General features: G+C 36.6%; 1 protein-coding gene and 1 long non-coding RNA gene across 13 annotated transcripts in view; one reads left to right on the top strand and one right to left on the bottom strand.

The window, feature by feature from the left end:
* NRG1 (neuregulin 1) overlaps nt 1-24,885 on the top strand; it is a 1,019,909-nt gene that overhangs the window by 915,940 nt on the left and 79,084 nt on the right. The gene's annotated exons all lie outside the window — the stretch shown is intronic.
* The window catches only part of LOC105877344 (uncharacterized), an 84,457-nt gene continuing 79,169 nt past the window's right edge, over nt 19,598-24,885 (bottom strand). Inside the window, exons 3-4 of the long non-coding RNA XR_012914735.1 lie at nt 24,637-24,737; nt 19,598-19,682 (exon numbers count right to left, since the gene is read on the bottom strand). This is a non-coding gene — a long non-coding RNA (uncharacterized LOC105877344). The remainder of the gene's footprint in view (nt 19,683-24,636; nt 24,738-24,885) is intronic.

Below are 24,885 nucleotides of genomic sequence, written 5' to 3'. Positions count from 1 at the left end.
GGAAATAGAAGCAACATTCTCGTATGTTTCAAGAGGAAAAAAAGAACCTGATCCCCTGGCCCTGTTGTATCACTTACACTTCATCTTGAACTTGACTTAACAATGCAGGAGAAACACGAGAGAATAAGCACCCAGATTTTAAGTGGCTATTGCTCAGATTTTTTTTAAATTGTAAAACATGCATAACATGAAATCTGCCCTCTTAACCATTTTTAGGTACACAGTTCAGCAGTGTTAGGTATTGTCATATTGTCCTGGGACAGATCTCCAGAACTTTTTCATCTTGCACATCTGAAACACTGTACCCATGAGCAGTTAATTCCTCATGTCCCCCACTCTGCAGCCCCTGGCAACCACAATGCTACTTTGTGTTTTGACTACTTTGTATACCTCATATAAGTGGAGTGATACATTATTTGTCTTTCGTAACTGGCTTATTTCACTTAGCATAATGCCCTCAAAGTTTATGTATGTTGCAGCATGTGTCAGAATGCCCTTCATTTTTAAGACTGAATAATATCCCATTGTATGTAAGATCATGCAGCACTTAACAACAGGGATACATTCTGAGAAATGCATCGTGAGACCATTTCATCATCGAAGTACTAGAATGTACTTGCACAAACCGAGATGGTATAACCTACTACACACCTAGGCTATATGGTATAGAGAGCTTGTTGCTCCTGGGCTGTAAACCTGCACAGCATGTTACTATACTGAATACTGTAGGCAGTTGTAACACAGTGGTTAAGTATTTGTGTGCCTAAGTATATGTAAGTATAGAAAAGCTACAGTAAAAATATATTATAATTTTATGGGACAACTGTCATATATGCAGTTGGTTGTTGATCAAAATGTCCTTATATAATGCATGACAGTATATACTATATTTTGTTCATCCATTCATCTGGCAATAAACACTGGGTTGCTTCCACCTCTTGGCTATTGTAGATAATACTGAGATGAACATGAATGCAACAGTCTAAATATTTTTTGTTCATCAGGGATATGAAAGTTAAACCAGTGGTATTATTTTTGTGTGTGTGAATTTAGTCAAATTTATGAAAAAAAATGTCTTATGGAAACATACTGTTAAACATACTTTATTATATATTAAAAATGCCTCTGAAGCATTAAAAATGCCTGCTTCTAATAGTACTATGGATTTTTTAAGATCTAGCAATTGCTTGCTAGACAGATGCTTTTAACTAAAGCAGAGAGTTAAAATTCACTTATTTCTTCTTTTCTTAACCTTTTTTTTATCATTTATAAGATCTCTCATCCTAACTCATTAAAAAGGGCTGATTGACTTTGATTACTGACACACCCAAACGATTTCAAACAGGTTATCAGTTTAGGAATGCAAGTTGCCTCTTTGAATTATTTATAAAAAGGCTCTTATGACATTATTCCATGGATGATGGAGAGGGTTGGTAAGAGGAAGCTGGGACTGCTGTGCTGCTCCTTTGAATGTGAGGGCCTGGTTAAAGGTAACTGTCACATCCCCTTTCCTTGACTGTTCAATCCTCAGGACAGTCCCAGCCAGGATTTCCTGGTAAGATTTATCGTGTTTTGCATCGTCAATAGACTGTTCTCCAGGTGAGCTCAAAGAAAGAATCTAGTTTCTATCACTAGTGAGTTTCAATCAGAAAACTATGCGTTTAGGTGAGTGAAGTGTCACTTGTGTTGGCTCTCTTGGCTATGTGATTACTAGGAGACACATAGTGGAATGAGGGGTCTCATTAGAGGGACCCCTGGATGTCCCATGTCACCACACAGCTGGCTCATCTAGTGCATTGGAACTGTTTCTTGCTTAATGTGGGTGAGAGAGATAGTAAATTCCCAAGACCATATTATGGCATAATTAATTATACCAACTATTATTCTAATGTTTTGTTTGGTTTTTAGTTTCCAGGGTAAAACATTAGTTCTCTGTTTAATTTCCCTTCTGTAGGATTATTACTGTATTGAGCATATAGGAGGAGCCTGCTTCATTGGAAGCATTTTTTTGACTCTTAACAAGCCTACAAACTTTAGTTTAGAAATAGAAAAAAGTGAAGACATGTTAGTATCAATAGCCTTGATTATTATAATCAGTACATGGACCCAACTTCTGCTTCCAACAATAAAATCCTCTTTTCTTCTTCTGTCTTGTCTAATAATTAATTTTCTTTTGGTTGTCTGGAATAGAATTGTTTCTTTGATGTTCCTTAATAGAGAATATTCCCTTTTAATATTAATATAAGGAATAACGTTTTAAAGACATCCAAAGTTTGCAAGGTAGGGTTTATCGCTGATGTATACAGAAATTCAAGTGATATTCTGACCACTTTTTCCTTTCTGGAAATTACTTATTTAAGCCTCAAAATATCCCTGCTGTTGAGGTACTTATTTTACCTTGTTCTACATAGATATTCATTTTCCATTTCTTATCCATGATGAAGATGGGATTGTCAAAGGGCTAACATGAAAATTATAGGAAAGAAATGAAAATAGGAAAAAAATAGAATAAGGCATGTATACCACATGTTGTTTTTGACCAATTATATTGATTTAGACTCGTTCATAATGTGTCAGATATGTGAAATCTTTGATAAGCATCTGGTTTTCCTTTTTGCTGAGGTCCACTTCAACTCTAGGGCCCAAAGCACATAAAGAAAACTCTACATGTAGACATCAGAAAAAGGAAATAACCAAGAGTGTTGGTTAAAATAAGCTACATTTATTTTGAATTGTTCAAGATGTTTACAACCCAATGGCTACTCATGTCCAGAAAGGTAAGTAAAGTCAGATTGGAGTTTGGCATTTGGAGTTAAGCAGCTTTTCTCTGCTGCATACTGACATTTGAGTTAATAGAGTGATTTCCAGTAGGTTTCTTCAAAATATTACAGTTAATCTGAGATTTGGCTAAAAGATATTTCATTGTTTCGGAGAAATGATTGGAGTTGGTCCTACTGGGGCAGGACTTTCAAAATTCGGGGTTTTGCTTCATGGCATGTGCTAAAACACTGAAATGTGACTTCTTTCCCAGCCTGGTTGGACCCTAAGCCGGCCATTTGGGAATGATCTTTATTATTTTTGTTATTCTTAAATTCATTAAAGAGGGTTGGAAAAGTGCGTCCAAAAAAAAAAAAAAACAACAGAAAATGATATAATATGGTATTTTGCGTTATATCTCATTCCTGTCTCATGGAATTATGTATATTTACCAAATTGGCATCTAGCTGAATATTCAATTTCATATCTTCCTTTTTCAAATTTGACATTATATTACGAGCATTTTTATGTCATTAAATTTCCAAACATCTGAAATTTTATGTTTAATTCGTTATCGCTGAACCAAGTGCTTCTTCTCTTGATTTGTAAGGATTTTCTTTTTTAGTTAAGACATATTTTAAAACCTCCTTCTCTTCTCCCTTGCTGTGTTCATCATGCCACAGGACTCCAGGGTAAACTGGCTGCTTTGGCCATTTAATAAGTGTGAGTGTAGTTAAGGTTAGAGGCGAGAGGTTTTGAGGTTGAACTGCATTTCAGCTGGAGGGGAAAGGAGAGAGGAAACTTCAGAAGGTGTAAATTCACTAAATTTGGAGCCCATGAAAAGTGTTTCCGCATACAATTCACAACTTCTCCTTTCTCCCAGGCTCTCTGGCTCTACTTCAGGGAACTAATTTCTCAGGCTTCTCCACCTGCTCCACAGCTTCTGGAAGAGAATGGCTGGCTGCCTGTGAGGGCTGTTGGTGATATTTTGGTAGTTAATCCATTCTTACCCACCGCCCTACACAAACACACCCGCACCTTTCCCCATCAAATCCCAGGATCTCTGGAAACAGGCAAACATATCAAGCTGTTAAAAGTTGTTACTGTTATGCATGCAGAAATAGTGAAAAAAAAAAAATCAATGAATTTAGTAATTTAAAATTGGGTAGCATTTTAAAAATATTTAAGTACTTTGATATATGTTATTATTTTGTAGCACAAAGAGAGTGCTCAGAAAGCATTTGCTGAGGGTGTGAACTCTGACCCAAGCTCTTAAAACACGAGAGCATGGAGGGCCAGGAAAGTTCCTTGTTTACCTTAAAATCATACATCCATAGGTAAGCAAAGTGATGAGTGTGTTAACTAATTCGATGTAGTCATTCCATACTGTGTCCATTTATCAAAAACATCACATAGTGCCCCATAAATGTATATCACTATAATTTGTCAATTAAAAATAATATTAATAAAATAAATAAAATCACACATCTCACAGTGAGAAGAGGGCAACCTAGACCCAGATTTTCTGTTAGCCCCAAGAAATGAGGCAGTTATGGGAGATTTGCAGGGATAACACACATAGAAGCTTTTGTTATTTAAGTAGTGCTTCTTCACTCCTGGCTGCTATATTCATTGAGATTTGTTCATATGCTGCTTTATTCTTTAGCAAATTTATAAAAAATAAAAAATGAGCCTTGAATGGTTCTGGTTTAACTTTTTTGACGAGTGGATGTTGGAAGGAGCTCAGTGACAAAGGCCAGGGATTATTTTGCTTTTCCTCACCTCTTCCTTTGTTCATCCTCAACCTCTTGCAACATGCAGGTTCAGGATTCCTTCTGCTTTTTAGCAGGATTGACATGTGGGGCCTTACCCGGAAAGCCAAAGGCTGATTTGATTAGGGACCTCTTTGTTCCAGGTATCTAGCATGGGAGAGCCTTTATAACAAATGAGAGGAGTAGATTAGGGGTTTCCTGGGGATAGTTTCTGGTCAACATTTTAAGGAAAATCATGCCTGGATTAATTAAAGCTCAAGTGGAATACATGGAATGTAGTCATTTTCGTAATCAACAAGATTATTTTCATCTTAAACTGCTTTAAAAATGTTAAGCAGCCTGCATACACACACACAGATACACAATCAATTTCTTGCTGTTTCTTGTTTTGATTCTTAGAATGTGAGTTTTTGAATATAAAGAAACTCCTAAAAGCAGAAACTAATGAATACTAATAAAAATGTTAATTAGCTTGGTTTAATCATTTGTATTTTACAATGGACCCCCTTGTAGTATCTCTATAAATAAGTTTCAAGTGCTTTTAGTTAAACAACTTGGTTACTAAATTCAATAAAAAGTAAACTAATGGGGCATAAACATATTTATGTGAATAGAAAGTCATCATTTAAGGCCGGGCGCGGTGGCTCACGCCTGTAATCCTAGCTCTCTGGGAGGCCGAGGTGGGCGGATTGCTCGAGGTCAGGAGTTCGAAACCAGCCTGAGCAAGAGCGAGACCCCGTCTCTACTATAAATAGAAAGAAACTAATTGGCCAACTAATATATATAGAAAAAATTAGCCGGGCATGGTGGCTCATGCCTGTAGTCCCAGCTACTCGGGAGGCTGAGACAGAAGGATCGCTTGAGCCCAGGAGTTTGAGGTTGCTGTGAGCTAGGCTGACGCCACGGCACTCACTCTAGCCTGGGCAACAAAGCGAGACTCTGTCTCAAAAAAAAAAAAAAAAAAAAATATTTAAAAAAAAAAATAAAAAAAAAAAGAAAGTCATCATTTATACTTTAAGTGAGAAGAAAAGGTATTGGTTTCTATGTTGCTTATCCAAACTCACTTTTGGGACTGAATTGTGCCTTATAGAGGTGTCTTGTTTCTTTCTGAATTAACTACCCTCCGCTTGCCTTGAAACCGGAGCCATTTTTTCTAACCTCTATTCTAATTTGTGATTTTCACCTCCTACATTTGTTTTTATTGTCAAACATTTTTTATTCACTACTTCTAACATTACTCTGCTATCTTGTTCCTTCATTGTGAGAATATCCCACATGGAGAATATTGGAGACCCTGGAACCCCCAAAATCTAGTGTAGAAAAATTAATCCACACTTATGTGACTGTTTATAACAGCAAAACTCTGTATATAAATCTAAATGTCCACCATGTGTAGGTTAAATGTTATGATATACCATAGCATGGATATTTTGTAGCCAAAGTATTAATGCATCTAGGTATACAGTAATGATATGGTAAGCTTTTTTTAATTAGAAAATTTTTCTTTCACTTACATAGTATCTTTCACCTCAAGATCAAAAACTTACAGTATTGACCTTCACAGCACTACTTGTCTCTTATCTTCATTAAAATAATACTAAGACCAATAATAATAATAAAAGTGATATTGATGATGCTCTCTGAGATATTTAGCAAAAAGAGTTGACAAAGTACTCAAGTATTTCTAATGCCTGTCTTTCCCATTCTTCATAGATTGATGATATAAAAAAACTTTTTTTTTCTTTTTTAACTAGCTGTCGACAATAATTAATTGTTTGATAAAACAAAAACGTACAAATTATTCTCACTGAACTTTAAAGTTGAAATTGAATTGTGTTTAAGATTAAGCATACAGTACTGACCATAGTATTTATACACATAATTAAAAGCTAAAAACGTGACTTTCAAATGGTTTGGTGTCAGACCACTAAGCAAATTATTTTAAAGCAGCAATGATGAATTCATTCATTCAGCAAAGATGATTCCAGCAATTGAGCAAACACAGCTCATCTAGTCAATGTGATTTGATAGCGTATCATACTATGTAAAGTAAAATCTCTTTCAAAGCTTTATAAATTTTTCGATTAAATTAATTATAATAGATGTGGCACTACTGTAAGAGAAGGTAGATGATAGAGTTTATCTGTCTGTCAATCACTTATGACATCTCTATGTGTAAAAATAACAGAATCTGATATTTTGAAGCCTTTTAGTTCATCTGTAGTTAAATAGATGAAATCATATTTGTGCAATGAATGATGGCACATAACTAGTACAGTAATTAAAAAAAACAGATTTACAAATCACCATCTTCCACCGTTTCCACTTCCAGTAATGTCTTTTGATGGGTTAGAAGAATAAATAGCAAGTGGTAATCTTAAATTATGGCTCTTTGACAGTGGGAAATGGATTAAAAAAAAGAACTTGGCAAATCCTTTATTTTCTTCCATGTGGTCTATTCGTATCTAGAGAGAGCAAGGCAGACATTTATAGGAAGAGAATCTGATTGCTCCAGGTTGACTGCTGCAGTGGATTTGTGACTGTATTGCACTGTGAAAATCCTTTGCATTGCTCCATATTTCTAAGCACCCATGAATTGTGCAGTCAGTTGGAGGTATCCAGTTTCCAAATCGAGGTTACTTGACACTGCCCCAGAATGACAATTGAGCTGAATGCTCTTTGTCCACTGCGGTAAGGGTACACATGAAACCCTTTACTTATAACTTTAAGGTTATATGGCTGGAAAAATGCTATAACATGCCTTTTATGAGGCTAAAGTGGACTGGATCATGATAAAATTGAGTAAAGCAATCTTGACTCCTTTTAATGCATTTTACCCATGTCTGACTTCAACTTTATCATCATATCAAGGAGCAAAAGGCATTTTCATGGAAGCCTCTATTATTTGCATCTATTTCTAACCCTGTACTAGTATCTTAGAAAAACTAAATATAATCTTGTATTTGTCTTATGACAGCAGTGTAGTTTTATTTTTTAACTGAAGAGTTAGTGTTTCAGCGTGTAAGGGGTTACCAAAGCTATTCAGTTTTATTTTGTGAAACAAATCTGTAGTTATTCAAAGTCCAAGACATGGACAGAAAGTAAAAGGTAATGTTAAAAAAACAATCTGTGAAAGCGTAATGAAGCTCATTAGTCAAACTAAAGAGCTCATGAAATTTCTTGCCTGAATATTTCCTGGCCATGAGCATAGTCTTCTTTTCAAGTTGTTCCCAATGTTAGAAAACATTTAAGGAAATTAATAGGCAAAGAGTGACAGCAGTGATTGTAAATGGGTTGTTTTAAAGGCTTCTCCACTAAATTAGCACAAGGCAACTAATAAAAGTTTGGGACAGCGTCATTCAGACCACAGGAAACTCCTTGAATGTGTTCTCTGATACTCTTTTTAGAGCAGTTGATAAAAAAGCAAAGTATTAAATGCCCCCAAAACACTTAGGCAGTATATCTGAATATAACAGTGGATACAGGCCTTTTTTAATTTATAACATATAATTTTAAAAGTAGTCAATTTAATTTCTTAGATTTACAAATGGTATCATTTAGTACAAAGGGGTGCTTGGCGACTTCACCTCTGACATCTTAAAGGTGATAAAACTAAGACTCAAGAGAGGTTGAGTGGCTTCCCTTGATCCCACTAACAGATAGTGACATGCTGTGATAGAGCCCAAGTACCCTCCTCCATCTAGTACAATATCCACTAAGGTATTTCTCAATCTTATGTCTTTGGACCAAGTGTACCAGAGCAGTTGGCCTTTGTATTATATGAAATAGCACTGCAAAAATGTAAGGGCAGTGGTTTCACTTTAGGGGTGCATTCCATGTTTTGTACTAGTTCACAAAAAAAGCAATGATAAGAGTATGGCCTTTGTGCTGAATTGGACATCATACAAAGTCATGGTTTGTCTGTATTACAAAAGAGCAAGACCACGTTCATATATGTTCTTATTGAAAATTATTCTCTGGTGTTCCTGCTGTCACCCATGCAAACTAAGCTGTGGGTTTTTTTTTTTTTTTCCCTTGGGAATTTTGAATTCATACTGTTTCTTGTTTTGTTTGCACTAATAAACAACACTTCCTTCACAGGACATATCTAGTTATAGACACAAGATTTTTTTTTTTTTAAATTACAAGTGAATGTTGATCAAGACCCCTTCATATTCATTAAGAGAAACACTTTTGTGGATGTTTCCAGGCTTAGTTCAAGCCTTTGTCATCTGATCTTTCATAACACATCCTTTTTTTCTTTTCCTAGAAGGTACATATTGCTCAGATTTGAATGAAGGTAGTTTACGTGTCTGCAGATAAAAATATCTTGGTTGTTTTCAAAGTGTAAAATATTTCATTCAAATTTGGGCTGATTTTTGTCATTTCTGCTTAGCTACAAGACATTTATTCAATCTTTTATTCAGCAGCAGCTATATTCCAGAACTTTTTTAAGTGCTTGAAAGAAGGGAATAAAGATAAGTGACTTCCTGCCTTGGCTTGGGTGTGGAGGGGTGCTTGGGGGGGGGGGGTCATTGGGATAAGAGGAGAGAGAAATATTGCAATAAGGGGAATTACAACCCAGCTCCTAGTGAAAGTAGGTATATGATGAATAAAATATGGCAGTTTATTAATTATTTCATTAAATTAACCACATACTCTTTTGTATGGAAAATACTCATTAATTTTATCATGTTAATTTGGGCCTTGCTTGCATTTACTAAGTAAAAAGAAATTTCTAGTCATTCTCTGTTCAAATGGCCACAAATCAAGAGAATCAGGAACACTTGCATCCTTTGCCAAATCCCTTCACTAATTTGGGCCATACACCTGAGATCATGACAATAATCATAATTAATTTAATTAGTAATAGTAACAATAGTAATTATTGTTATTTCAATAGTCATAATAGAGGAGTGTTAGCACATAGGCAAGCCCATCTACCTTATTCTGGTATTTTAGTGACCACCTAACTGCTATCATCTGGTGACACAAAAGTTGGTGACTCCTTTCTGTGGGATGGCCTCAGTGGTTTGGGGGAAGTGCAAAGGAAAGATACTTGGGGACGTGCTCCTGTTAAATCAGTCATGGACCACAGCAGGTGGCCAATGTTGACCCTAGCAAGGTTCAGGTGGGGTGGTGCAACATTTTGCCCTCTGGCTGCCCCCTTGAGCGTCAGACTCAGTGCCACGTGGGCATTATTTCTGCCCACCGCCACTTTCTCACAATAATGTTCTGTGACAGAAGTTTGTGAATCTAGGTTATTTTAGTTCCAACTCTCCCATTGACTGCCTTTGTGCCCTTGGCAATTTATTTAAATGTTAGCATTTTCATTTTTTCCTCTCTGGGTTCTTGCTAGGGTTCAGTGAGATGACATATGTAAATAGGACTTGGTCAACTTTAACCACGACTGACACTTAATCAATATTGGCTGTGGTTTTATCAGACATGCGTGTATCGAGTTAGGCAGCTTCCCTGTTCTCCACGCCTCCTGTGTGCCTGGGGTGTGTCTAGTGTCACTAGTCCGGGCAGTCATTCCACGGACTGGAATGTGGTACTAGGAGGAAGAACAACAGCAGGCAACATTTAAGTTTGCTCCGGTTTGTTTGCCTTAAATTTCTTCCATTTATAATGACTGATGAGAAATGGGTATAAGATTTATGCTCCCATTGATGTCACTTTTCAAGTGGGGATGGTTAAGTCAATTAATATCAACTAATATTAATTAAAGTGATACTGTCTTCTTGACTCTACTGTAAATTCTGTAAAAAATAAAGACTTAATCTTATTATCTCATCATCCACAGCACATGCTAGGTTCTCAGGAAATAATTTTTTAATAAATGGCTTTCATATTTACCTGAAGAGTATAGAGAGAGACTAAATAATATGCAAAATGTGTGATAATCCTTAAGTATATGGTTCATTGATCATATTTTCATCTTTAAACAGGTGCATAATTTCAAAATGTATTAGTGAATACTTAAGTTGACTCTTTCCCAAATATTACCCAATTTCTTTTGTTATATAATCAGGTCAGATGATTTAAGGAAGATGTATAGTGTAGCCATCTCTCTATAGCATGAACATTACAAATAGCTATTAAAATAAGTTATGATTCCTTCAGAATCTTTGTAAATTTTGAGAATTTCATTCAATCATTGATGTTACCTGGAATTTCTCCCAGACACCTTAAAAATACTCCCTCAAGCAATTTCCACTTGCCTAGTAGGCCATTGAGACCCCATAATTAAAAGCAGAATTTAGTAGCCTCTCCCCCCAGTTTTTCATACCCCCATAATTGCTCTTATGAATTTAAAATTAAGCATATTTCCAACATTTACCAAAACTTTTTTTCCACCAGTGATAGTATATTTTCCTATGTTGAGTATACCTAGTTGGGAGTGCACTTTGTCTTTTGCCATAATCACTCGATTCTTTTCAATTTAGATTCTATTTACAAAAATCCTCTAAACACATGGTTTTTCCAACACTGATCACATTACCTTACTGACCAGTACTGCTCTATTTCCCGTCAGCTGAAGAATGGCAAGGTTCATAAATTTAGAAAGGAGAGTTTTATTTCTCATAAAGGGTTGCAGCCTGCAGGGTGGCCATTCTGACAGGCTGGGAACCATTACATAGCCTCTGGCCGGAAGCTAAGATCAGGTACTTCCAGGGACTGGTAAAGGGAACAGGAATTCGTGCCGAGCTGAGCAGGGTGTCTGAATATACATATTTAATAAGCCATAGGCGTAGTGAAGAATATTGATGAAAGGAGAAACATGCACATGCACAATTGCGCTTCACACCCTTTCGTGGGTAGCACGTCCAAAAAGGGGCAGTGTCAGCATGATCCAAGGGTGGAGTTTTTGGCCCTGGGGTGTCAAAGGTGAAGCAGAAGACATGAAAACCCTTTCTGTGTGTCCGTCCTGCATAGACTGGCCAGAACCACTCCACAGCCAGCCCCCTGGTCTCTTACCAGGAAGAAATGCTGATCAGCTGTGTTGAAACCACAAAAAAAAAAAAAAAAAAAAAAGCAGCAGCATTAGATGGTTGATTGAAATCGGTGGTGGAACAAGGCTTTCCACAGGGCTGGTTTCTGTCTACCTTTTAGGGAGGAAAGCCAAATGGCAGTTTGCAAGGGAGACCTCCTGTCCTGTCGTGGCTGGGGTTTCAGTTTTCAGGTGTCTGTGGCACCCCCTTGGCCAAGAGGGGTCCATTCAACTGGTTGAGGGGCTTAGGACTTTATTTTTATTTCCGACTCCTTTGTGGGTGAATCGTGCATATTAATTGTTTAGTGGGCTTAATGGGCATAAAAAGTCCATTTTATACATTTAATATCATCTAAATTCTTTCAAGTGCGACATGAATTCACATTTTACGACAGCCCATCATGGAAGCCTCACCAGTTTTGTTTTTTTCAGCTAATGTCTCAGGCCACCTATCTGAACGAAACTACTTTCAAAAGGATAGAGTGGGGGAGCAGTAGAGAATGTGCTGCAGGTTTGAGAAGCAAAGAGACAAATAATATTGTCAATGTCACCTGTGATCTAAGATTGCTGTCAGTTATCAGTTATGTCGGCTGTTGGTCCTAGAGCCTACATAACATGGACTTTCTTTCTTTTTCTGTGGGTGTTGTATGAAATGACTATTGTAGACTTTTTCACTCTGAGTCCAATTACAGGTTCTTTAATGTGCTCATCCTTAGTATTACATGATGGTCAGCTTTAATGAGCGGTCAGGAGCACTCTCATTATATCCAAGGCTTTTGAAATAAGCTCCTGTCTCAATCAATTGCTTCATCTTCTTCAAAGCAATTAACATAAGAATAAGGAAGGTTAAATTGGACTTCCGGGCTTTGGTGAAATTAATTAATGCCACTTCACTGGTAAGGACAATAAGTAGATAACCATTTTCATTACTTTATGTGAAAGACAGATTGTAACACGTGCAGCACCCAGACTAATACAAAGTCAACCATTGCTGTATGTAGCATCTTTTAAATCCATGTATTACAAGAGATTTTTCCATAATTTTAATAGCGCAAGAAAAACAGTTTCAGTTCGTTGGTGAATTGAGCTGGATAAAAGTTGGCTATTAAACACCATCAGATGCTTGGGTAGGATGAAAATTGAAAAAAATATGAGAAAAAGAATAGCATAGAAAAGAAAAAAGTGCCCAGACATGATAGCATGTCCCTGTAGTCACAGCTTCTCAGGAGGCTGAGGCCGGAGGATTGCTTGAGCCCAGGGGTTTGAGTTTTAGCCTTGGAAACATGGTGAGACCCTGTCTCTTCAGAAAAAAATAAAAAGGAAAAGGAAAATAGTAAATATCTATTCAGATAATGAGCTGTCTATTCTAGACAAATGAAGACTGATTTGTTTTTCCATACTGATTCCTGTATGTAAAAGGTAAAATGTCCTGTAGCCATGATAAATTTGGAATTCTAGAGCTTTCATGCCAACAGTTTAAACATATTAATTAATAGTTTAGTGAATTCTTAACAATATATAGTACATGTTTATTTTCTAGATAGTAGTTTTAACGTTATAAATGAAGTACAGTTTGCAAAATTAAAAATAATGAAAATAGGACCATACCCTCCCTTTATGGCCCAGTAATTATGTTCACATGATAACTACAGTTGTCTTTCTCAAAATAGTAAGCATTTAGGTCTCTCAAAAACACTGTCATCTTATTTTCTATCCTAATACATTAACAAATTTGAATGGATTCCCCTCTTCTCTTCCACTATTGTATAATATAAATTTACTCTACATTACAAGATACAACACTACTATTCTGGATTAATTTGAACTTTGGGCTCTGTGACCAAATGATCTGATACTTACTTTTTGAAAGAAGGTGACTGGTCAAATGAGTCAAATGTTTTTATTTTTGACATGTAGTAAGTAACGACTGAATTGCAGGCCCAGTCTATTTCTCTGGTCTTAGTCACCTGAAAGCAAAATAGTAAGTCCAGATATTCTTGAATGAAACACATTCATTTTGATTAGAATGAAGGGAATTTTTGCTAATGCACTTATAAATACGTGTAATCCTGTGAGCAGCTAATAATGTAAGTATCCTAACTCCTGAAAGTTATTATTACCTTGCTCCTTTCTGATCTTTTAGAGATTAAAAAAAGCTGATTACTTTCAAAATAATAAAATGTCATAATATTTTAGGCATCGAGGATGTCATTTTGTAAATTAACCTGTGACATTTTACTTTTCGGTTAATCCTTCGGATTTACCCTTGATTGCATTTAACTGCGAATTAAGATAATGAGTTCAATTGAGTATAATGTGAACATAATTACCATATCCTTATAAAAGGTTATTGTCAGTGTGTCTGATGGTTGGTTGACTAGAAATTATCTTCAGTTCCAAATTTTCAAAATGAATGTGCTGTGAGTAAAGTGGGAAATTCCAAATTTAAGCCATATTAACCATTAACATAGATGTAGGATGACCAGTTGTTCCTGTTTGCCCAACACAGAGGACTCTCAGTTTTAAAACTGGTACTGGGCTTGGGCTGGGCGGTGCTTGGGATGCTGATGTCCAGTTCTCAAACCAGGAAAGCCCCAGGCAAGTGGTATGAGTGGCTTGCCCTATACAGGTTACTGTACAATTAATTACAGTGAATTGATTCTGAATACAATTTAAATAAATCCAGTTCCTGAGGTACCATCCAGTTTGCCACTATGAGAACATGATTTCTACGAACTTGGAGATTTAGCTGTTGTTGACAGAGATAAGGATTTTGCTCAATGAAGGAGTGAGGTGTGGTATAGATGCCCCGGATGATAATGACAGCAATGATGGTAACCATTAATGGACCACAGGACTGAATATTTTTAAGACTTAGCCAAAGATAGGTTTCTCTGAAATTTTTCTTGATAACCTTCCCCCAGGCAGAATTTACCTTTCCTTCCATTGTATCCCCAGTATGCCTTGTGCTGAAGTTTACTATAATGCTCATAAACTTCCTTGTTTGTGTTCCTCTACTAAACTGTAAGCTTCTTTAGGAAGATAGACGCCTTCTTTGACTTATCCTTGTACCCCAAGCATCTGGTGTGTTTAATGAATGTATTACCTGGGTATTTCTTTTATTCTTCAAAATAATACAATAAAATCCATAATACTAATTATCCCTGTTTTACTGATGAGAAACTGAAGGATCCAAGATATTATATAACCAGCATAAGAACACAATGTTAATAAATGATGAAGCCAAAGAGGGAAAATCAGATCTGTCTGATTGCAAGCCAGTTCTTTCCCCATTACTCTGTATTAAATTATGCTGGCCCACATAGCTACTTGGAAGACCTCCTTTCATGGAAGAGAGTAGGAAGCAGCAAGCAAACAGCGACCATGTCATTCTTGTCATGGATACTGATTAAGGTTTTCTGGTAATCTACATAATAGATTTTATAGATAATTGCTATGACAAAGAAGTGACTAAGTGTAAAATATAATCAGTGTGGGAATGTTTAGACAGTGAAATCCAAATGCATGCTATAGTCACAGAAATAAAAGCAAAAGCACTTGGACGCTTGTGACCAAATGATCTGATATTTACTTTTTAAAAGAAGTTGACTGGTGTCTTTATGTTTTTGTGTCATCAATAAACTTTTTTTTTTTAGGTACAATGATGTGGCTTTGCCTTCATTGTAGAAATCCTTACCTACCTAAGGAGAAATCCTTACCCAGCCCTAACTTACCACGTCCTCTTCCTAGTTCTGTATTGCATCACATTTTAAAATTAATTAACTGGGAAACAAAGACAGTAAAGTGATGTTGCTATTATAAAGTATAATAAGATAGCATAGACCTACATCAAGAATGTATGTATGTTAGCATCTTTTCTTTTACACAGTGATGAATTAGTAATTAAACCAAAACAAACCAGTAAACAGTTTCACAGCTGCTTGGGGAAACATTTGTAAAACTTCATAATAATTAACTCTTGGTATATTGTCACCCATACAAATGCTGCACTTCCAGCAAACTAACCATCTGCAAATAAACATGCATAATGATTTCAGTTTCTGCGACATCAAAACAGTGACTCATTTATTAAGGTCCATTATACAGATATGGTAGGGACTTTAAAGATATCACAAAATACTTGCCAGGAATTGAATGTTTAATATTTTGGAATCTCAGTGGAAAATGAGATAGACAATGTAAACATGCACACGGAGTGCATACATCCTTTGAGTACCTATATAGTGTGGACCTACTATGTACAAGGCACTGTGTTCCAGGCACTGTACTTAATGAAAATTATGCTCAAATAAAATTAAATATGTTAATATTTTCATTTGTTATATTTTCCCTTTTTAAAAAACCAATTATAGATAAAATATGTTGTGAGTGACAAAATCAATGGAAAGTTTTTGCCGTTAAAATAATCAAAAGTAGTATAATTACTTTTCGTAGGTAATAAGGTGATTTAGAATCTTAGGAAATTTACTATTTTTATTATACGAAGAACCCCGTTCATTGATAAATATTTAGATTTTCAGCACTTGTAACTTAAGTGTCTATGCCTTATTTGCATATTATAAAATAGTCTCCTTGGTTACATTCCTCTGTCTTCCCATGATCACGACAGTATAGGAACTTGAGAGACAATATGAGTATGGTCAGTTTTACTTAATCAAATTATGCAATAGGCCTGGAAGATACTCAAGGTAGCATCCTGTTTAGCCCCTACTGTTAGACTAGTAAATATACATGGACAACACTCTATTTTCATATGTTCTAAAAGTTGAACATACAGAAGTCAAACAATAGACTTGTACCATACCCTCAAGAAATAAACATCTAAAAGCCACCAGTGCATCTCACTATTTAAAGCCATATTCTCTAATGTACTTTTCTAATGCATTTATTTTGTTCTTTTTCTTCAAAATTGAATATACTGTTAGCTTACTTAAGTTCAGCCTATAGTCATGATTTAATGTATGTGTATTAAATTTACAGTTGCACTCAAAACTGCACAAGGTGAGCATAAAATAGTCAAATTTAAGAAGGTTAAGGGTCACCTGCTCCTAAACCATTTGTAACAAGTGAGCTTTTGATCCTTAAAAAATTTTGAGATAGTTTTATAGTTTAATTTAATAAACCTGGAATACCTATTTATTTATATATCAAGCCAATTCTATGTGCTTGACATTTGTTGTCTAAGTTAATCCTCATAACCACCTTAGAAGTCAGGTTCTATTACGGTCTGTTTTTTAAATGAGAAAATAGAATCACCCAAGCTAGAAGGTAGTAGATCCTCAGTGATATCCTTCCAGAACTCCTGTGCTTAACTACAACAATAGACTGCAAAGGACAAATCCAAGAAATACAATAAAATATAGACTTAAGGCCTTGAGAGGGACTCCAGATGACTTAAGAGAGTCCCTGCAAAGAACTTTTGAAGAAGAGAATGCAGGAAGAGAAAAGATGAGAGACAGTGAATGCTATACACACAGCATTCCATCTAGTTAGACAGATCAAGGGAGGCTTTGAGTGAAGGGTAGAGTTGTAAAAAGTAAAAATTGTTGGAGGGAAGAAGCCTTCTAAGTTTCAGAGGTGAAAAGTCTGCAGTCATTTTTTCATATGGCAGACACGTAGGTAATTTCAAGCAAAGAACACATGGGAATAAAGAGGAAGATAAAATTGGAATCATAGTTAGGCCTTTGTTTTAAATGACTTGAAATACTAGATTGGAGAATCTGAATTTACTTGGATAAGTGTTAGAGACATTAGAACATTTAGGCTAATAAGAATAACTGAACAAGGTAGTATAAGAATTATATACTTAGAGAATATAAATATGTACATAAAAATGTATTTTCTCCAAAGGGAAATATTTAAAACATGGGCAATGTTTTAAGTTACTTCATTCCACCAGGTGGAAGAACTTATATTTCAGTCATCTCCTGTTCAAATGGGCAACTACTGATCTTTTCATTTTTTAATAATTCTCCATGTGCTTGCAAATAGTTATTCATTCTCCACTTACTATCTCTTTGCATGAAAAATCCAGTGCATTAACAGCCACAAGAATATATTTTCCATCTTTTAAGTAACTTTATTTCCAGGCTTCTCTAGTTTCTTTCCAATCATCACAAGTAAAGAACTAAGACAGTGTGTGTGCATTCATGAGGACCTAATTCGTTAGGTGTCAGTTAGTGACTGGAAGCATTTGGTAATGTGCCACGATATCTTGAGTTCCATTTGTAGGTGTGTGACCCGTAGTGGTGAAATGGGTGGGGACAGGCGTGGTCAGATGGCTCTCTTGCCACCGTTGGTCATGGACAAGTGACTGTGTTTTTCAGTATCCTGTATTTCACCAATTCAGAAACGTGTTTCTAAAAAGTTTTAAAAAAATAGGGAACAACATGCTGACTTATCTTGCCAACATAACAAAAAGATGTGTTCTTCCATGTCTGCACCAGTCAAGACCTAGTTACCCCTTCTGGAAAGACATAGTGCTTATGGAGGGGGGATTGTTTCATAGCAAAGTTTGGCAATTATTTTCTGTTCCTGGAGACTCACAAAGCATTTTGGCATATATAAGAGTGAGAAGTGCTGAATTAAAGGAACGTACTTATTTCTTTGGTCCAGTGTGCCTCAAGAGGTTTACCAGATATTTTTTTTTCTTCTCTGAACATCTATGACTTCTGGGGATAGGTTTCTTATGGAAATATTAGACTGAATGTTAATAAGCCAAATGGTAGCCCCCAAATAGGAATGTTGTAAACTTATTTTTGCTTCAGTATTTCTAGTACTATAATGGGAACGATAATGGCTATCATTTCTCAACTATGTTTTTAAAAATTATAATAATTGGATAATATACTTTCAACATTATTTCATTTCCTCTTAGAAGGTGTTTTTTTTTTTCCTTACGATTGGGAGAGGTTGAGGTTGTAGTCACTATCTCAGGATTTTTGTTTTTTATTAATATACTGTGTAGTTTTGTGAAGTTTGTGCTTTTTAATATGTCATGACTAAAAATAGATCTTATGATGCTTAAAGATGTAGTAAGTTTATTAAAACTTAATCTTTACTGTAAGTTATTATCATGTCTTGTTTGAATTGCTTTAAAAGTTTATGGTAGATTTTTTCAGAATAAAAAAGAAAAGTTAAACCTGAGTAAAATAATCTCCATCATATGCACTGGCTTCAACATAAGTTGTGTAATCCTTGCCTCTGAAGCCCTTCTACTTTTCTGAATATATTGGTTGCTTTCTAGAAGTCAGATCTGATAGGCGACAGAGTTATGTGGAAGACTGTTTTGCCACTTGGAGTGTCTATAACAGTTGTCATGGGCAAAGCAGCAAGTGCTGTTTCCCAAGTGTAAATTGGTTTTATTTTCACATGTACAAAAATATTAGAATAATAAATCATTATGGTAAAGCTTCTAGAAATGAAAACTGTTGTAAATCTGTAATTTAGATGAAATTTATGTAGGAAAACTTATTGCTCTCTTTTAAGCAACTCTCCTTTTTAATAACTTATTTTAGAATAAGAAATATATACTTTATCTAAACACATATTATTTTGACAAGTATCTAAAGACATTCCTAGATAAACTTTGGAACCAAAAAAGAAAAAAAAGAAAAAGAAAAAAAGCCTAATAACAATGTCAACTATACTTGCAGTCTAATTTATATATAACCTTTTATCTTTATAATAATAAAGATTATCATAGCCATTTAGAGCAGGCAATTTTAATTTACCTCTGTTGCTTTAAAGGCTTTCGCTATTGTTTATGCATAACAAGAATTCTGACTTTTTAAAATTAGCTTTAAATTTTTGGATCAGCTCCATAAAGAAACATATTGCTGTTAAATGCAGACAAACTTGAGAACCTCACCATTTCAACATTTATGACCAGAAGCCAACAGAGTCTATTTCCATGTTTATTTACTCTTTGTTTTAGTGTGTTATGTCAGTTGACAGTACTCAGGGCTTGTGTGTGATGTAAATTGCCATAAAGCAAGGAAACACGGGCTATAGAACTGTCAAGGAGGCTCTGCACTGCAGAGCAGTACAGTTTAAGAAAAGCATTTGCAGAAAGATTCAGTGTGTCAGTCTCTGGAAATTGACTCTAAATGCAAATTGGCCTCCACTTCGCAGTCTCTCTGGAACAAAAGAGATGGAAAGAGAGGAATCACCAAACAAGCTGAATGCACTTTTAGGCACAGCAGATTTCACGCAGACAAAAATAGGATCCCATTTGTTCATTCACAGTAGATATTCAGACTCCACATTCTGCCACCCCCATGTTTTATTGGAGCCTGTAGTTCTCCCAGGAGAAATGTTGCCTAATTCTAATTTATCTTAATGTTTCTCCACCTTCCTACATAGGGGAAGTCTTCCAACCCTCCCCAGTTCTTCAGGTTAGAAGGAAAGACTTCCTCTTAAGCCAACAGTTTTCCTCTGTTACCTTTGTTCCTTTAAATTGTTGAATTGCTGTTAGGTTTGACTTAACTTTGGATATCGCCAGTGTCCCTGCTGACTCATCATGCACCATAGCCAGGAACCTGGTCTACATTCCTGTTACACAAAACCTTGGGCTTCTCTAATTTGCTTCTTTAAAAAAAAAATAAATAAATAAATTCTAGAATTCCTGGGGCAGAGGGGCAAGGGGAACAAACCAGAAGGTGCATGCCATTTTAAAATTTTTGTCATGCTTATACTCAGACCTCCTTTACACATTACCTACAATGAAAGAATTATTTAAGTGATCAATACATAGAAAAAATACTGGATTGTAACAGTTTTTGCTTTTGTCCTATGTCATCAAAATAAGCTGATTTTCTTTCTTTTTTCTCAAGAGGTGTTCCAATTTTAAATAGAGTGATAGGAAAGAAAGCGATTTTAGCATGGATTTACTTTTTCATTTGTACCGGTAAATTATTTCTACGTTGATAAATGATTTAGATTGTAATGGACCTAAAGTGGCGTCATCTTCTGTGTGTATTCCTTTGCCTTTTTCTTCACATATTTTTTCTACTATTAAAAAAACTACGAGAGGCATTATTTGGGGAAACAATCTTACAATACTGTTTTTTAAATTATCGATTTTTTTCAAATACCCATGTGAAGAGCCTTTCTAATTCCCAAATTTGGACAACTTTAGTAAATGCTTAGTATTGATTTTTCTCTAGCAGTTTATATCCATTTGAACATTCTATTGTGAGATAGCTAGTAAATGAGTTGTAAGAGCAGAGAGGTAATCAGGTGGTATAAATTTTTGACAGTTCTGACACTACTGACCTCTTCAGTAACCACACACACATATTCTTATTGAGGGTGAATCTAGCTGATAATTAAATAAATTTTTTACTAAAGTTAATTTTTGAATTTAAGATAATTGTAGATTCATGTATGCTTGTAAGAGATAATACAGAGATGCCATGTACCCTTAACTCTGTGTCTTCCAATGGAAACAGTCTACAAAACTGTGGTACAGTATCACAAACAGGATATTGACCTTGACTCACTCAAGATGCAAAGTATTTCCATCACCACGAGGACTGTGGCGATCAAAGAACAAATAAATCGATTTTGAGGATTATTCTACCCCTAAATCTTTTAGTGCTAAACATTCCTACTTCTGGAGAAACTAAAACAGGGTTTACAGGAAAAATGATTTGATTAGGGGTCAGTAAACCTGAATTCAGTTTTCAGCTCTGCCCCTGTAACTGGTTGAATCACATTTGGGGAGTCACAGCCTCATTGTGCTTTTTGTTTTTCTTTTTCTTTTTTTTTCCTTTTTTGGTTGGAGACCAAGTCTCACTCACTCTGTTGCCCCAGGTAGAGTGCCGTCATAGCTCACTGCTGCAACCTCAAATTCCTGGGCTCAAGCAGTCCTCCTGCCTCAGCCTCCCAAGTAGCTGGGACTACCACAGGAGCACACCAGGACAGCCGGCTCATTTTTCTATGTTTAGTAGAGACAGGGACTTGCTCTTGCTCAGGCTGGTCTTGAACTCCTGACCTCAAGTGATCCTCCTGCCTTGGCCTCCCAGAGTGCTAGGATTACAGTGGGAGCCACCATGCCCACCCCTCAGTGTGCTTCAGTTTTTTCTTTTAAAGGGACCTGTAGGGGCCATCATTCAGTGACTCTCAACTAACATGAAAACTAGGGATGTCTCCTTCTCTCATGGAGACTTGTCAGAATCTTGGCATGAAGGTTTTTTCTGACACAGCCACAAACACCGTTCCCACCACATTTCTACCTCCGCCACCATCAGAGGCAAATTCTTATTTTTGTCCCTAGACTTCTAGGATGTCACCTCCCTCCACTTCCAATGAGAATTGCTTGTAAAAACAATCAATTGTATTCCTGGTTGAGCTGCAGATATACAGTGTGTTAGCAGCTAGTTTCAAGTGTCTCGAAGGTTCTTTTCAACTTGAAAATAATGATAAGAAAAATGTATCTACAAAGAACATTGAAAATCTTTCGGCTTCACACCATCCAGCTGATGACTCATAAAGAGTGGAAGAAAATGTGCTGAAGCCATGAGCCAAGTTCTGAGCGGAGCACGAGGGAAGCTTCCTCCAGGAGGGACGTTAGAGAATGGGGATGTGAGGAAATACGCAGTTCCATAGGGAACGATCCCACAGAAATCGAATCTCCCAGCTTGAGAGCCTAAAGAAAGTGAGTCACTCTGCATGGGAATTTGACCCTGTCTAGTGCCTGCTTTCAAACACATTTTTATATTTACAGTTTTTAATTTTAGGACTAGAGGTAGCTTTCTCTATAATTTTGATGCTCTACCTCCAAAACAGATTCATTATAAAATTATAGCACAAAAAAGAAACATGCAGTGTGTTTTTATCATTATAATTGCTGTCTTAAATATTTCTTTCTATGGTCCAGTCTAGGTTATTAAACCTCCTCTTGACTTTTATACTTCTAGTTAGTACTATCTCTCTGACTATAGCTTGTATCAAGGCACACATATGACTCCTTTTTATTTGTTTCCAAAAGGAGCCAAAATATTTGGCAAAAAGAAGAAAAAAAAAACCAAAAACCAGGTTTCCAAATTAAAGGCCTTGTTCATCTTGGAAGTTTGAAAAAAAAAAAAAGAAATGAGTTTGAACTGAGAGCCAAACAAGAGAGACAAAAAAAGACAAGGAAATAAAGTTTTCTTACGTCCCATTAGGGATGATACTTTAAAGAAAAAGTGAAGACAGGCAGGAATGGTCATATTTTCTTCAATATGGTAGCTAGAAGAGCTTTTTGGACCCAATACTGGAATGAGCCAAGTCAGGAAGGTGGGGCAGGGAGTGAGTGGAGGAGGGGAGAGTATTGGTCCATGTGTCAGCTTCTAGGTTTAGAATAAGTCAGAAGATATTTTTAAAACTTTCTTTCTTAGGCAAGAGGTTATTTTCAGTGTACTTGATTACAATGTAAGAGATATCCATACTCTAAAGGCAGGTGATCCAAACCTAGGTACCTGCTTGCAAGTAAGATTCTCTGATTCCCTAAGGCGAGTGACAAGACAGAGATGTATTGCCGACTCCATAGTAATGCGCTGAGGACGGCTCGAGTGAGGCTGCCCCAGGGACCCGCTCTGTGCTTGAGAGCATCAGTGATGACTCATAGGAGGCGGAGGAAAATGTGCTCAATTTATGGGCCAGGTTCAGAGTGGTCCATGAGGACAAATCATTGGGTTTTAATGATGCAGCGAGACCACAAAGCACAGGACATGTAGCCAGTTAGCACGGAAGTAAGGAACTGATCTGAATCAACCCAGACTCTGAATCTGGATGCAAGAGCTGCCTGGCACCAGCTGCCAACTTCTTCATCATCTTGCTCCTGAAAGAATACTGTAATAGATTCCGTCTTTGGGGTGGCTGATATTTCTTTTAAAAATCCTGTTCTATATAAAGATGTACCAACCATTTGGAACCATCTTCAGCATATCACTCTATATAAATAGAATAGAAAAGAGAAAAATTAGCAAAGAAGAAAAGACACGAGAAGCTACAGAGAATTGGTGAAATCTAAAATGTATTCTCATTACCCATTCCTCAATAATGGGGGAGAGAAGGTCGTTCTGGTATCATCTGTGGGAAATTCAAATAAGCTATTCTAGAAGGAAAGTGAGCAGAGAGGTGATGGATGGATGGATGGATGGATGGATGGATGGATGGATGGATGGATGGCAGGCAGGCAGGCAGGCAGGCAGCTGAAGAGGATGTATGCGTTGAAAGAAGATGTAGCAGAGCACTATTATCTAAAGCCACTTAAAGTTATTCCAAAGGGGAGGAAAAAAGAAGACAAAGGAAAAACCGGAAACCACATATGGGATAAGCAAAAGCCTAGATGAGCCCCCAGCACATTGTGAGGAGGAAGAGCCATTAAGGAGGATGTCGGACTAGGCAGATGATCCATCACCAGCGGAAAGCACAAAGCTCAGAACCATTAGCCAAGGCTGTGATCCTCGCAGGCAGGGACTCTGATCGCCTGGAGAGATGATCGGAATCCACATTCTTGGTTGTCGCTTCGTACTTGATGATCGCGAGAACGTGGCTAGTTCCAAACCACAAGCTTTTCTTGTGAGAGATGGAGCAAGTGGTTAAATTTGCAATAATCATAACTGTAGTCAGTCTGCAGCTCAGAGGCTCTTAAGAGTACAAAGAAAGCTCTCTTTATAATTGTGCTGGACGGCTATTATCAAAACGTTTTCATGAAAGATTTCATTTTAAAAATAATCCATGCCAAGTATTTTGAGGGACAGGGGCTGGCACCTTGGCTTTTAGCAATGATATTTAAAATTTTTTCTGCCACCCCCCTCCCCCACTTGCATTGGTCAGAGACAGTATAATGAAGTGTTCAAGAGGACAGACTGAATGCACGCTGCCTGGGTTTGATTCTTACCATACTTCCTTATTGCTATGAGACTCTCAACAACTTCCTTCATGTTCTGGAGCTTCAGTTTCCTCATCCATGAAATGGGAATAAAAGTAGCATTTAAACTGTAGAGTTGTGAAGTGTAGATGAAGTTACTGTGTGTAAAGCACTTTGACAGTATCTGGTATATTACAGGCACCACCATCTGAAACCCCTTTCCCTCTACTTACCACTTCCTTCTAGAATCTTCTGAGCTGCATGCGGTGTACATGTGCTGCTGCATATACCCACTGGCCTATGGGCAAAGACTGACACGGGGATGGTTACGTAGCTGCAGTAGAGAAAGAGGAGAAATGGGCTTCCTTAACATTCTGGCTGGTTCTTACAAAGAAAATAAGAATGAGTTTTGATGGTATATAGGAAGGAAAATCATGAGAGGACAAACAAGGCATAAGGCTACTGCTGTTGTTAATGGAAAA

Source organism: Microcebus murinus, chromosome 24, assembly GCF_040939455.1.
Source record: "Microcebus murinus isolate Inina chromosome 24, M.murinus_Inina_mat1.0, whole genome shotgun sequence".
Taxonomy (NCBI): Eukaryota; Metazoa; Chordata; class Mammalia; order Primates; family Cheirogaleidae; genus Microcebus; species Microcebus murinus.
This window is presented reverse-complemented; position numbering and strand designations above follow the sequence as displayed.